Source organism: Hydractinia symbiolongicarpus, chromosome 13 (assembly GCF_029227915.1).
Source record: "Hydractinia symbiolongicarpus strain clone_291-10 chromosome 13, HSymV2.1, whole genome shotgun sequence".
Lineage (NCBI taxonomy): Eukaryota > Metazoa > Cnidaria > Hydrozoa > Anthoathecata > Hydractiniidae > Hydractinia > Hydractinia symbiolongicarpus.
In genome coordinates, this window is record NC_079887.1 from 2845868 (window position 1) to 2856989 (window position 11122).

The 11122-nt window shown below is 34.9% G+C and overlaps 1 long non-coding RNA gene across 1 annotated transcript; it reads right to left on the bottom strand.

Annotated features, from left to right (window-relative positions):
* Window positions 1-626: 626 nt before the first annotated feature.
* On the bottom strand, window positions 627-6102 carry LOC130623723 (uncharacterized). Its single transcript, XR_008981154.1, has 3 exons — window positions 5870-6102; window positions 5474-5668; window positions 627-1489 (listed from the first exon to the last, which is right to left on the bottom strand). It is a non-coding gene; the product is annotated as an uncharacterized LOC130623723 (long non-coding RNA).
* Window positions 6103-11122: the final 5020 nt, after the last annotated feature.

The following is an 11122-nucleotide window of genomic DNA, read 5'->3' on the forward strand; positions in this document are numbered from 1 at the left end:
ATGGGCTTTAGTGGTGAAATAATAATTTAAAAAATCGTGTGGGAAATGAGTTTACTCCCTGGGTACTTTCTTTGTATACTTTTGACTATACGGGCGGAGTCCAGGATTTACGGGAAATCGCAGGTTTTCGTTTGCCGGCGATTAAACTTCTTTTATTCAGCGTCTCATCAAAAATGAAAACATTTTTAAAAACTACAAGTCTCGTGCGTTTTAGTGGTGAAAAAGTAATTTAAAAAATCGTTCGGGAAATGAGTTTACTCCCTGGGTACTTTCTTTGTATACTTTTGACTATACGTAGGCTGTTCAGGTCAAATTTTTCTATGCGCCGCTCGACCTTCTAGCCGTATGCAACGTTTTCTACATTTCTATACGGTTTCAACGAGGGGTCGCGCAACTCCTAACTCCAAGCCATTCTCTAGTTATTGTTATTTTTATGATAGATAGTATAGCCCTTTTTTGTTGCGTTTTTCGGCCAATTTCGCAACAAAACACGGCACAAAGACGGGGGTCATGTATAGGTTTTTTTTCACAATTTCTATCTTTAAAAATCAATAACTCCAGATTGAGACATGGTAAGAACTTAAAATTTTTACAGTAGATAGTATATTTGTAAAAGAAAAAATATATTAATTTTTGATGGTTTATTTTTAGAAATGACGTAATGATGACGTCATAGCTCAAATATTACTACAAATTGCTCTAAAAGCGCAAGAAAGTATACAACAACCAGTAAACAATTTTATAAACTGTAATCTTAACGTTAAACAAAGTTCATTAGAGTGTACGAAATTTCGGACAAGGGTGTAAATTTGCAGACCAGATAGAAAAAATGACGTCATAGTTGAAAAAATCTTTCCAAATTGATGAAAATGCAAAAAAGTTCACAGGAACATAATAAAACACCACAAATTAGTAACTATTCAAAAATTATACAAACACTCTTAAGGAGTACAAATATCTGACAAGAGTGTAATTTGCAGACCAGATAGAAAAAATGACGTCATAGTTGAAAAAATCTTTCCAAATTGATGAAAATGCGAAAAAAATTCACAGGAACATAATAAAACACCACAAATTAGTAACTATTCAAAAATTTTACAAACACTCTTGAAGAGTACAAAATATTTGACAAGAGTGTAATTTGCAGACCAGATAGTAAAAATGATGCTGTAGCTCAAAAATAACATAAAAGCAAAACAATTATACAATAACCGGCAAAAATGTTTATAAACTGTAATCTTAACATTGAGAGACTTCATAGAAATGTACGAAATTTATATTTTTGCAGACCAGCCAGAGAAAATAACGTAATAGCTGAAAAGATATTTCAAATTTAAGGAAATGTAAAAAGAAAGTCCACAGGAACCACTGTAAAACACTAAGTTGGTAACTATAAAACTTTGACAAACACTCTTAAAGCTTGCAAAATATTTGACAGAGTATAAATATGCAGACCAGATGAAAATGGAACAACTGCACCTTTTAGCACCTAAATAAAAAAAAGAACGCAAAATATTAAGCTACCATAAGTGCTAAATGTTTTAATAGAACAATATATACCACATGTCACAAGTTGACAAAACAATGATCCTCAAAGGAAGAAGTTTTTGCCATAAAAAAGTTCCACGGTTTGAACGAAATACATTACCACAAAAATTTCTTCCCTCAAATATATAACTATACTATAACTAACTATATTCTAAGATAACATAATAACGTCTCCCTTCTCAAAATCTAAAATTATTGGAAAACTCCAAACTGTCTCAGGTTCTGACTCATATACTACATTAAACAACGTGCGTTTAGGATTGGAATGTCGTTTTGCTACACTTAGAATTTCCCCTTTACACCAATATGCATCCTCTTCATCTTCTTCCTTTAAATGATGCCGTATGTGTAAACCAACTAAACAATCAGGGTCTTTGATGAAGGAAGGGAGTTTGTTGCTTTTTTGTTGTTCAGACAGTTTTTTCATCCTTTCTTTCTTGATCTTTTCCATCAGTTCCTTTTTTTGGGTTGCAACTACTTCATCTCTATCTTCCTTCGACTTCAGGTTATCCTTTGTTACCTTTTCTGCAGATGATGAAAATGTTACATGCATGATTTTAACAAAGTTTTCAAGAAGCTCTTCCCAAGACAAATCAACTCTTTTGTTTCCACTCTGTTTTGTTTTGTTAAACAATTTGGAATTGCATTTGAAAGGCATAACATGCCTGTAAAAATTCATTTGCGCTAGCAAAACTTCTGCACGTTTTTGTGATGATATATCCATGATGTTTTTTTTCAGTTCATCAACAGATATCCAAGCCTGGACATTTAGCTCAAGCAATTTGTTAAAAGCTTCCACTTTCTTCAATGCTATTTTCTCTTCAGCTTTCTTTTTCATATCTTGTTTAGCAAGCAATTTCCTTTTCCACTCCTCCAACAGTTCTTTTCTCCTTGATTTATACTTCGCCTTCATTTTTTCCACATTATGTCTGGCTGATTCCATCATACTTTTTTTCTCATCATAAGACTTCTGTTCAAACCAATCAAGTGTTTTGTTACGCGACCACATGGTTAAAGCCTGCAATGTTTCAACATTGGCACTAGGCTTCGTTTTCACTAACAAATCCAAAATTGCAAAGTCACTTTCAGAAGCCTTATTGGTTACTGGTACAATTGATGACGTCTCCTTTATTATCTGACTGGGGCTCCAGTACTTTCCTCCAGGCAGTTGATCCTTACATTGACGCTCTAAGATGATGAGAATTGCATGGCAAATAATTTCAAGGGCTTGCTGTGTTAGAATATCCAATTCATCATCACCTGTATCCTCAAATAGCTTGATAAATAATTCATCTTTGTTGTGTACAATAATACCATCCTCTTGGAAAATATGACTGCCAGATAGAAGTGATGAACAATTGTTGCAGAGTGCAGATAGTTTGACTTTAAGTTGTAACAGGTATGGATTTATTTCGAGGATACTTTCACAAGACTCTATTAATCGCCACAATGGACCAGTCAATAATTTATCAATAATGCCAAGTGCTCTGACTTCACTAAGAAACAACTTATTTGATACGTCTTCATTTACAGCTTTCAGTAAATTATTAGGATCAGGCCATGATGAAAGAAAAGATACGACTGCATCACGATGGTAATATAATGCAGCAGCGTTATAAAACAATATGTTAAAACGATTTCCAATAAATGGTACAAAGTAAGATTTCTGATTGCGACCAGCTAAAAACGAGTTAAAATACGATGCTACTCCACATTCGTCACCTCCACGCACATGAAAAGCTTTACAAGCTGTACGCACTAATCTAGAAGCAGAAGATTCTTTTGCACTATTGAAGGCAAATACTGTTTCATAGTCATCACAGAGGACCATTCTCTCAAATGAATGCAGAACTTTATCTGCCTCTGAGGCAAAATTTGCCAGAAGATGTAATTTGCAAAAGAAATTTCCCATATCGGTCATGTCCGTTTTTTGTGTTTCGCTTAAATAATTCCAGTTTTCTACAACATTTGGTAATAATTTTTCCCTTAAAGATTTCAGTTGTGAGTTAAATAAAGGATTAATAGGGCCAAGATCCGACATTGTAGATTTGATTGATGTGACAAGCCGGGAAAAATTTGCATCCTTGTCACATTCTTTCAGAATGTCACACATGTCATCAATTGTGTCAGTAAAATTTTTCATTACTATTGCCGCATCGCCACCTGCAACTTCTGATAATCCAAATGTTAAAGTTTTTCCTTTCGATGTTGTAATCTGAAAATTTTGATAATGTTTATGGTATTTTGATGTACCATCTCCATGTAAACAATTACCAAACGCCTCCTTGTCATTATCAATCATTGCTTCTGCAACCTGTAATTGTGCTAAAATTAATGCTTCTTGCATTAAATGACTTTTTAAACCTTGTGAAGGCAACCTGTCAACCCTTTTTTTTGCAAGTTTTTCAAGTACAACCTTGATCACATCATTTACCTTTCCCATGCTGACATTCAAGGAAAGTAATTCCATAACAACTTCTCTTATTTCGTCTGAATAACGACCACCTTCAAATGTTACAATTTCATTGTCGTTTAATAACGAAACGAGCATTTGCAAATCACGATTTTCTTCAGTAAGTTGCTTCATGTTTGTACAGAGTTTGTCATAATCACTTTTTAAACACTTCATATCATTCACTTCTTTGTGGTCAATCAATTTTTTCTGGTTTTCAATTTTTAACAACAAACTGTGCGTCTTTCTTTTCAGTTTTGCTTTCTCATTCCGCAGATCATCAACTATAGTTTCACTGTTTTCTAATTTATCATTGAGTCTGTTCAAGTTTACTTTCATGTCATCCAACTCATCACTTTTATTCTCAGTACCAGATATCAATTCAGCTATTTCTGATTCCATTTTATTAATTTTATCATCTCTGTTTTTAATTTTCTTTGATAAATTTCTCAATTTATCTGCCCTCGCTTTGCTATTATCTTTAAATTTCAATTCCACATTTCTAAGTTTTTCCTCTACTTCAAGATAATTGTTCTTTATACGACGATATTCTGCTGTCAACTTATTTTCATCCTTCATTGCTACAAATAATTCGTTACTAAGTTTCTTAACCTCTTTGACTTGTGTGTTGTATTGAATTTCTAATTCTTGAAAATTTTCGCACTTTCTTTTTAAACTTTTGTTTTCCTCCTTTAATTGTTTCATTTTCTCTTTAAACAAAACTTCATTTCTAGAACTAGCCGCATCAATAGATCGCTGATGTGGGGTAATTTGCACTGGAACACTAAACTCAGCTTCCAACAAAGTTTCTATAGCAGAATTAGCTTTCCTTTTTTTCAGACCATTTACTTTCTCTACTAGTCTTTTAACTTTTGTATATAACGCTTTTTCTGGACATGTTATTTCAACACCAAGTAAAACAAATCCATCACTTACTTCTTTAATGCTTTTTTCATTCAATGAAGAAAAAAGATCATAAACTTGTTTATTTTTAATACTCATTTTTAAAGCTGAAAATATATCAAGCGAAACTGCACTAATAATTTTATTGTCTAACATAAGCTGCAAAACTTTTAACCAATGCATATTATTTTTAAAATACCATTCCTACCTAGACTGTGTATTATCTGCCTTTCTAGTTTACGTCAGCAATTATGATATAGCTATACATACTAAACAATGGAATATTTACAAAAATAACATTATATAATCATTATCTCTTCAATTATTATCTAAATCTTGCTTTTTAAAACAGTATAAGCTAGCTATAAAGTAACCTACTCTGACTCTTAGCTAACTTTAGGCCTGGAAAGTTGGAAGAGAGGCGTTTTTGTAAAAAAGAATAATGGTAAACAGTAAACAGTTTGCAAGAACTGAGTGGGTAACAAATTGGTATCTGGAATCAACAAATTTCCAAGCCTAATACTTTAAGTGTTTAAAAACCAAATCACACTAGTAGTAAGCAAAATATACCTTTATCTATTAACCACACAGTGGTATGGAATAATTAAACACAACATCACACACTCCATCTTCTGGTCCACTACTTCGGCTAATATATATATAGCTAGGTAGCTAGCTAGCTTTGGTGCTTTAGTTTAGTAGCTGTGTCTAATGTTAACTGGAATATCTAGCACATAGCCATGATTAATAGCCATCATTCCAAGACTATAAATTATATAATAAAATAAAATAAATAAAAAGTCGAAATTCGTTGTTGCACTGCAGCAAGTCACATAGAACTTTAAGACGGGGGTTCGATATAAACAAAAAATGCTTTTTCTCCAGATTTGTCATGCAGGAAAGTTAGGAATAAGAATAGAAATTGAAAGTATATTTTTAATATAAACTAATTTCAAGTGAGACTACCTGATACGTCATGCACTTTCCTCTGTTTGCGCCAAGTTTACATTTCCCTCGTCGAAATCTGAATACACTGTTGGTCGTTTAAACAAGTCTCATTCAAAAAAACAAATTTAAGGTACTTAACAATCACTATCTGCCCATACACCATCTGTCTTAAGCGAAATAGGTGCCGAATTCGACGATTTAAAATAAGTGCCATCACGCGCAATAACAAAATACGCGTTGCCGTGTGCGAGCTTGTTTTAAGCTGAATTTCCGAACACGGCAAAAAGTCACGTGACTGAACAGCCTACTATACGGGCCAAGCCCGGGATTTACCGGAAATCGCGGGTTTTCGTTTGCCAGCGATTAAACTTCTTTTATTCAGCGTCTCATCAAAAATGAAAACATTTTTAAAAACTACAAGTCTTATGCGTTTTAGTGGTGAAAAAATAATTTAAAAAATCGTTCTGGAAATGAGTTTACTCCCTGGGTACTTTCTTTGTATACTTTTGACTATACGGGCCGAGTCCGGGATTTACGGGAAATCGCAGGCTTTCGTTTGCCAGCGATTAAACTGCTTTAATTCAGCGTCTCATCAAAAATGAAAACATTCTTGAAAACTACAAGTCTCATGCGTTTTAGTGGTGAAATAATAATTTAAAAAATCGTTTGGGAAATGAGTTTACTCCCTGGGTACTTTCTTTGTATACTTTTGACTATACGGGCCGAGTCCAGGATTTACGGGAAATCGCAGGTTTTCGTTTGCCGGCGATTAAACTTCTTTTATTCAGCGTCTCATCAAGAATGAAAACATTTTTGAAAACTACAAGTTTCATGGGCTTTAGTGGTGAAATAATAATTTAAGAAATCGTTCGGGAAATGAGTTTACACCCTGGGTACTTTCTTTGTATACTTTTAACTATACGGACCGAGTCCGGGATTTACGGGAAATCGCGGGTTTTCGTTTCCCGGCGATTAAACTTCTTTTATTCAGCGTCTCATCAAAAATGAAAACATTTTTAAAAACTACAAATCTTATGCGTTTTAGTGGTGAAAAAGTAATTTAAAAAATCGTTCGGGAAATGAGTTTACTCACAGGGTACTTTCCTTGTATACTTTTAACTATACGGGCCGAGTCCGGGACTTACGGGAAACCGCGGGTTTTCGTTTGCCGGCGATTAAACTTCTTTTATTCAGCGTCTCATCAAAAATGAAAACATTTTTAAAAACTACAAGTCTCATGGGCTTTAGTGGTGAAATAATAATTTAAAAAATCGTGTGGGAAATGAGTTTACTCCCTGGGTACTTTCTTTGTATACTTTTGACTATACGGGCGGAGTCCAGGATTTACGGGACATCGCAGGTTTTCGTTTGCCGGCGATTAAACTTCTTTTATTCAGCGTCTCATCAAAAATGAAAACATTTTTAAAAACTACAAATCTCGTGCGTTTTAGTGGTGAAATAATAATTTAAAAAATCGTTCGGGAAATGAGTTTACTCCCTGGGTACTTTCTTTGTATACTTTTGACTATACGGGCCGAGTCCAGGATTTACGGGAAATCGCAGGTTTTCGTTTGCCGGCGATTAAACTTCTTTTATTCAGCGTCTCATCAAAAATGAAAACATTTTAAAAAACTACAAGTCTCATGCGTTTTAGTGGTGAAAAAGTAATTTAAAAAATCGTTCGGGAAATGAGTTTACTCCCTGGGTACTTTCTTTGTATACTTTTGACTATACGGGCCAAGCCGGGATTTACGGGAAATCGCGGTTTTCGTTTGCCGGCGATTAAACTTCTTTTATTCAGCGTCTCATCAAAAATGAAAACATTTTTAAAAACTACAAGTCTCATGGGCTTTAGTGGTGAAATAATAATTGAAAAAATCGTTCTGGAAATGAGTTTACTCCCTGGGTACTTTCTTTGTATACTTTTGACTATACGGGCCGAGTCCGGGATTTACGGGAAATCGCAGGTTTTCGTTTGCCAGCGATTAAACTGCTTTAGTTCAGCGTCTCATCAAAAATGAAAACATTCTTGAAAACTACAAGTCTCATGCGTTTTAGTGGTGAAATAATAATTTAAAAAATCGTTCGGGAAATGAGTTTACTCCCTGGGTACTTTCTTTGTATACTTTTGACTATACGGGCCGAGTCCAGGATTTACGGGAAATCGCAGGTTTTCGTTTGCCGGCGATTAAACTTCTTTTATTCAGCGTCTCATCAAAAATGAAAACATTTTAAAAAACTACAAGTCTCATGCGTTTTAGTGGTGAAAAAGTAATTTAAAAAATCGTTCGGGAAATGAGTTTACTCCCTGGGTACTTTCTTTGTATACTTTTGACTATACGGGCCAAGCCGGGATTTACGGGAAATCGCGGTTTTCGTTTGCCGGCGATTAAACTTCTTTTATTCAGAGTCTCATCAAAAATGAAAACATTTTTAAAAACTACATGTCTTATGCGTTTTAGTGGTGAAAAAATAATTTAAAAAATCGTGTGGGAAATGAGTTTACTCACAGGGTACTTTCTTTGTATACATTCGACTATACGGGCCAAGCCCGGGATTTACGGGAAATCGCGGGATTTCGTTTTCCCGCGATTAAACCTCTTTCATTAAGCGTCTCATAAAAAATGAAAACATTTTTGAAAACTACAAGTCTCATGCATTTTAGTGGTGAAAAAAAAAATTAAAAAATCGTTCAGGAAATGAGTTTACTCCCTGGGTACTTTCTTTGTATACATTCGACTATACGGGCCAAGTCCCGGATTTACGGGAAAACGCAGGATTTCGTTTGCCGGCGATTAAACCTCTTTCATTAAGCGTCTCATCAAAAATGAAAACATTTTTGAAAACTACAAGTACCATGCGTTTTAGTGGTGAAAAAATAATTTAAAAAATCGTTCTGGAAATGAGTTTACTCACAGGGTACTTTCTTTGTATACATTCGACTATACGGGCCAAGCCCGGGATTTACGGGAAATCGCGGGTTTTCGTTTTCCCGCGATTAAACCTCTTTCATTAAGCGTCTCATCAAAAATGAAAACATTTTTGAAAACTACAAGTCTCATGCGTTTTAGTGGTGAAAAAATAATTTAAAAAATCGTTCGGAAAATGAGTTTACTCCCTGGGTACTATCTTTGTATACTTTTGACTATACGGGCCGAGTCCGGGATTTACGGGAAATCGCGGATTTTCGTTTGCCGGCGATTAAACTTCTTTTATTCAGCGTCCCATCAAATATGAAAATATTTTTGAAAACTACAAGTCTCATACGTTTTAGTGGTGAAAAAATAATTTAAAAATTCGTTCGGGAAATGAGTTTACTCTCAGGGTACTTTCCTTGTACACTTTTAACTATACGGACCGAGTCCGGGATTTACGGGAAATCGCGTGTTATCGTTTGCCGGCGATTAAACTTCTTTTATTCAGCGTCTCATCAAAAATGAAAACATTTTTAAAAACTACAAGTCTTATGCGTTTTAGTGGTGAAAAAATAATTTAAAAAATCGTTCTGGAAATGAGTTTACTCCCTGGGTACTTTCTTTGTATACTTTTGACTATACGGGCCGAGTCCGAGATTTAGGGAAATCGCAGGTTTTCGTTTGCCGGCGATTAAACCTCTTTCATTAAGCGTCTTATCAAAAATGAAAACATTTTTGAAAACTACAAGTCTCATGCGTGTTAGTGGTGAAAAAATAATTTTAAAAATCGTTCGGGAAATGAGTTTACTCCCTGGGTACTTTCTTTGTATACTTTTGCCTATACCGGCCGAGTACGGGATTTACGGGAAATCGCAGGTTTTCGTTTCCCGGCGATTAAACTTCTTTTATTCAGCGTCTTATCAAAAATGAAAACATTTTTGAAAACTACAAGTCTCATGCGTTTTAGTGGTGAAAAAATAATTTAAAAAATCGTTCGGGAAATGAGTTTACACCCTGGGTACTTTCTTTGTATACTTTTGACTATACGGGCCGAGTCCGGGATTTACGGGAAATCGCAGGTTTTCTTTTGCCGGCGATTAAACTTCTTTTATTCAGCGTCTCATCAAAAATGAAAACATTTTTGAAAACTACAAGTCTCATGGGCTTTAGTGGTGAAATAATAATTTAAAAAATCGTTCGGGAAATGAGTTTACACCCTGGGTACTTTCTTTGTATACTTTTAACTATACGGACCGAGTCCGGGATTTACGGGAAATTGCGGGTTTTCGTTTGCCGGTGATTAAACTTCTTTTATTCAGCGTCTCATCAAAAATGAAAACATTTTTAAAAAACTACAAATCTTATGCGTTTTAGTGGTGAAAAAGTAATTTAAAAAATCGTTCTGGAAATGAGTTTACTCACAGGGTACTTTCTTTGTATACCTTCGACTATACGTGCCAATCCCGGGATTTACGGGAAATCGCGGGTTTTCGTTTGCCGGCGATTAAACTGCTTTTATTCAGCGTCTCATCAAAAATGAAAACATTTTTGAAAACTACAAGTCTCAGGCGTTTTAGTGGTGAAAAAAGTATTTAAAAAATCGTTCTGGAAATGAGTTTACTCTCAGGGTACTTTCTTTGTATACATTTGACTATACGTGCCAAGCCCGGGATTTACGGGAAATCGCGGGTTTTCGTTTGCCGGCGATTAAACTGCTTTTATTCAGCGTCTCATCAAAAATGAAAACATTCTTGAAAACTACAAGTCTCATGCGTTTTAGTGGTGAAATAATAATTTAAAAAATCGTTTGGGAAATGAGTTTACTCCCTGGGTACTTTCTTTGTATACTTTTGACTATACGGGCCGAGTCCAGGATTTACGGGAAATCGCAGGTTTTCGTTTGCCGGCGATTAAACTTCATTTATTCAGCGTCTTATCAAAAATGAAAACATTTTTAAAAACTACAAGTCTCATGCGTTTTAGTGGTGAAAATTAATTTAAAAAATCGTTCGGGAAATGAGTTTACTTCCTGGGTACTTTCTTTGTATACTTTTGACTATACGGGCCGAGTCCGGGATTTACGGGAAATCGCGGATTTTCGTTTGCCGGCGATTAAACTTCTTTTATTCATCGTCCCATCAAATATGAAAATATTTTTGAAAACTACAAGTCTCATGCGTTTAGTGGTAAAAAAATAATATAAAAAATCGTTCGGGAAATGAGTTTACTCCCTGGTTACTTTCTTTGTATACTTTTGACTATACGGGCCAAGCCCGGGATTTACGGGAAATCGCAGGTTTTCCTTTGCAGGCGATTAAACTGCTTTTATTCAGCGTCTCATCAAAAATGAAAACAT